Source organism: Polyergus mexicanus, unplaced genomic scaffold (assembly GCF_030449975.1).
Source record: "Polyergus mexicanus isolate NDT 795.1 unplaced genomic scaffold, iyPolMexi1.0 SCAF_8, whole genome shotgun sequence".
NCBI classification, from domain to species: Eukaryota; Metazoa; Arthropoda; class Insecta; order Hymenoptera; family Formicidae; genus Polyergus; species Polyergus mexicanus.
The window spans coordinates 5,997,281-6,002,104 of record NW_027223328.1 but is presented as its reverse complement, the minus strand read 5'-3'; the positions used below and the strand labels follow the sequence as shown (position 1 = coordinate 6,002,104).

General features: G+C 46.9%; 1 pseudogene; it reads left to right on the top strand.

Annotated features, from left to right (window-relative positions):
- Positions 1 to 789: 789 nt before the first annotated feature.
- On the top strand, positions 790 to 4,328 carry LOC138935258 (uncharacterized; annotated as a pseudogene).
- Positions 4,329 to 4,824: the final 496 nt, after the last annotated feature.

The window sequence follows — 4,824 nt, the reverse complement described above, 5'->3', positions numbered from 1 at the left end:
GCTCGATCGGGGGGGCCACGCCTATTTCCTCGCCTTACGTACCCCCCTGTACCCCCCCGGCCCGATCCCCACCAGTGGTTACCAACAAACTGTTCTGACACATATCTCTGTCTCTCTCTCTCTCCAATGGTACCTCTCTCTCGCACTCATTGGAAAGTGGGCTAAAACCGACTTTACTAGGTATTCGACAAAAACAACGAGATCGCCCGGGAGATGGCGCTCGGGTCGATCGGGGGTCGCGGTTGCTCCCCGACTCGACCTTGACGCGACTCGTTCTTTAGGGACGCGCGCCGTTTCTAGCGCGCGATCCGCTATCGCGATTCTTTAGGGACGCGCGCGACGCTTCTAGCGCGCGATCCGCGAGCGAACGCGTGGGAGGCGGCGTAGAGAGACGCGAGGGATTCTCGTGGTCCGAGATCGAGACGGCTTTCTCTAGACGCGTTTTAACCGGCGCGGTTATTAATTTCGATTATATCGAACCTCTGCGATTTCTCGAGGACGCTAGAGATACCGTGCTCGATCGAATACGCGATGTTATGGATGGATATAACAATGTCAAGGTCAAATGTCGCGTTCATCGGCGAGTTTGTTTCGGGCGACAAGATCGATGTTAAGACTATTGCCACGAAGAATTATCCGCTTCTACCTCTTTCCAACCTGCGAGAGTGGTACGGGAAACGAGTGGTCGATGCTACTCTAGCTTCGCTGGAGGAATTTCAGGAGCGCGATAGCAGATGGGCATTATCGCGAATATTCAATTTAACGGTGAATGTGAACAAGTACAATCCTATGCACGCTGGATGTCACGTCGAGATACCGCGAGAGATTATGTTGAAGAAAGCTGTGGTTAATGTGCGATCTACGGATAACGCGTGTTTCACGTGGGCGGTAGTCGCCGCTCTTTATCCAATCGAGAAAAATCCGGAGAGAAGCTCGCGGTATCCTCACTACTCGACGGTGTTGAATCTGGAAGGCATTGAGTTTCCTATGAGTTTGAACAGAATTACTAGAGCGTATTAACAACATATCTATCAACGTGTACACCGTTCGGGATAAGAAGGACGGGAAAGGCGGCTGCCGCGTCGTTCCTCTGCGTCTCACTGGCGATAAAAAAGACAGACACGTTAATCTGCTGTATCTGGACGATACGACGCAACGAGATAACGCGGCGCATTTTGCATGGATCAAGAATCTGTCGCGACTCGTCGGTTCGCAAGTGAGCGGTAGGCAACATAAATCGCATATATGCGATCGGTGAGTACAAATTAAAAGAATTGTCGCGCGATGTCGATAATGTACGCGATTTAAAAATGTGTGTTATGTCGCAGATGCATGCATTATTTTCGAACGAGCGATAAGTTATCGGCTCATAGCGTGGATTGCGAAAAGATAAACGAATGCGCTATAGTCCTTCCTACTGTTACGTCCTGGCGACTCCACGATTCCTTTCTTCCGCGACGTTGCGGTAACGATCGTCAGTTGGTGATAAGAACGAACCGTTCAATAAGCAAAGCATCTTGTGCCATACGTTTCTTTTAAACACTGTCATTTGTCAGTAACAATATCCACGAGTATCCGTGGGAAAGACGCAAGGAAATCGGTGATGGAAACCATGCTGGTCTCCAGATAAATAAAAAATAACAGCCACCCCTTGCAATAGAATTTCCGGCGGAAGAACAACGAGATAACAAGAACTTTTAACGAAATGTTTAATAAACTCAGCTGCATTAATACTGATAATAATTTTCTAACGGACAAGTAATAAACACAGCTGCTTGACAAAGATAATTATAAGGAAGTAAGACCCTTTTCTAATCAGATCATGTGCGCGAGGTTTCCCGGGAAAGGCTAATGTTTAAAGAATTTTTGAACTAATATCAAACTCACCAACCGACGATCAGCACGGGTAAAAATACGAAAATAGGAGACACCCCTTGCCGAATGAGGACACTGGCACGATTCTAATTCGTTAAATCTTGAAGAATACCTACTTTTGCATAATTTCAATTCGTTAAAGTTTTGAAAGATCCCACTCTTAAAATTAGAAGACGCCCTCAAAAAGAGGTTATATAAAAGAAAGAACTCGTAAGACTGGGCATTCAAGTACCGATACATTCGAGCAGTCATACATTCAAGTACCGATACATTCGAGCAGTCATACATTCAAGTACCGATACATTCGAGCAGTCATACATTCAAGTACCGATACATTCGAGCAGTCATAGATTCAGAGACTGATAGATTCAAGTATTCAAATATTCATAGATTCGAGCACTTATAGATTCGAACATTCAGAGATTCATAAATTCAGCATCCATAGATACAGCATTCATAGATTCAGTGCCGGGCAATTAGTTTCATGTGCGCGCATTAAGGGAAAAAGAGTGACCAGTTCAACATCAGTGTCTTTATCTTGGCGTCGTCTCTAGGGCAACCCGGCACCCGCACAGCATTACACATCAGCGAAAGACGACAAGTTTTGTCAACCTACTCATCTAATTAAGAGTCAGCAAAAAAAGTAGGTCTCTATAATTCGTTTAATTATATTTTTATTCCCGCAATAAATAACGTTATCATCGGTTCCATAGTGAGAACCAGATCAGGAAAAATTTACAAATTCCGATCCGCTACCATTCCGCGAGTCAGAAGACGCGAACTTCCGTAAATTTTAAGTCAACGTTAGCCAACAGTAGTAGTAGTAATTACACAATCACCACACACACAGAAACAGTCATTGACTTCCCCCCAAGTTACTTCCCAATATATCTTTCAGTACCATCTTCTCCTGAACTGCCGCTTTTCCTCCGATCGTTCTCCTCGTTGTCAACGATCATCCTCGAAAATTCACCCCCTCCTTCTCCTCCTTCAGAATTAGACGAGTTCGAGAAGGCAGTGCAGGATTTCTGCAACGAATTCCTTAATTTAGAGGACGAATCCTGCTATCAATCTCCACTCCCTCTCCTTTCTTTCCCTCCTGAATCCGACGAATTCGAGAGAGCACTGGAAGAGTTCTGCCATGAACTCCCAGATCTCGATGACGAATCCTCATACCAATCCTAGAATAACGAAACCAACCTCCTAATATTCCTATTCACACTCACTCACACAAATTGTTTTATTTTCTTTTCTAATAGATATTTTGTAATAACCAGTCAGAAATTCAATATTAATAATAGAATCTTGCCACATTATTCTGACTGATGTCCTCCGTACGATTGTAAGAACCGCGAACAACCAAACACACACACACACACACACACACACACACACACACACACACACACCCATGCGCATATTAAAATAAATTGTTCTCATCATTTGATATAATGTACACCAAAGTAGTTTAATTTATTATGAATAAATTTATATTCTAATTTAAATCCAATCTTTATTAACTCCTCTCATTCTCCAGTCAAAAGATCGCACTTGGTCCCATCCCGCGTAATAGAGATTAAATTCTTTTACCAAAAAGGGACCGCCGAGCGAACTTCTGAAAAACAGAGTAATAGCGACCCTAATGGTCGTTTACCTGATTTTCGGACTGTCAAGTTCGTTCGACCCGATTCTAACGCTTGACTTCGGGATCATAAAGATAGTGGTTGCGCCCTTCCACTGATTCATCCTTCCTCGAGTCTGGACGTAACACTACCAAAGACGACAAATGGTTAGAGTTTCGCAACTACGATAGAAAGGAGCGACTTCCGTTCGTGGTGTACGCCGATCTCGAATGCGTGCTGGAGAAGAAAGAGGAAAGGAAAACATCGAACACATCTATCGTTCAGCATCACAAAGTCTATAGCGCCGGATATTACGCGCGATGCGCGCTCGACGACGTTAGCTCGACTTACAGACCTTATCGCGGCGAGGATTGCGTATCGTGGTTCGTTAAAAAACTGCACGATCTAGCGCTTCGCGCGAAGAATATTCTCAACATCGATGCGCCTATGACGGATCTTACACCGGACGAGTGGGAGAAATTCATAGGCGCGACGCACTATAGCATATGCGTGAGACCGTTCGAATCGGAAGACGCTCGCGTGCGCGATCACTGTTATCTGATCGGACGGTACAGAGGTCCGGAGCATTCGAATTGTAATTTAAATTATAAAGATACTTACGTAATTCCCGTATTCTTTCACAATTTATCGGGCTACGACACGCATTTTATCATTAAAGATGTAGCTAACGCTTTTCCCGGCAGCGTGGAAGTATTGCCGATAACGAAGGAAACGTACATCTCTTTCACGAAGAACGTCGAAGATGCGTGGGACGAGGAATATTTCGGGAGACGCTTGAAATTGCGCTTCGTGGATTCTTTCAAGTTGTAACGATACGTTACCAGCCTCGCGGGCCGACCAGCCGCCCGCAATTTTGAGGCTCGGCGCCTATGGCGCCCCTAAACTTCCACACCCGTGTCGCGGCCCCACCGTGGGGCCGCCCCACCACGCGCTCCCACCACGCGCCGACTCGCGTGAGTGGGAGGCCGGCCGCCGGTATATAAGGCGCTCCGGCGAGCGTAGCGTTACCAGTTCCCGATCCCGATTCCTGTCACGTACAACTCTCCGGATCCTGAACCACCTCTCGCGTTACACCAGGCTACGGGCTTCCCGTAGTTAGGCCGGGCTTCCCGGTTGCTGGGACGGCGCACCCTGATACCTCGCGTTACACCGGGCTACGGGCTTCCCGTAGTTAGGCCGGGCTTCCCGGTTGCCGGGACGGCGCATCCTGATATCCCGCGTTACACCAGGCTACGGGCTTCCCGTAGTTAGGCCGGGCTTCCCGGTTGCTGGGACGGCGCATCCTGACACCTCGCGTTACACCAGG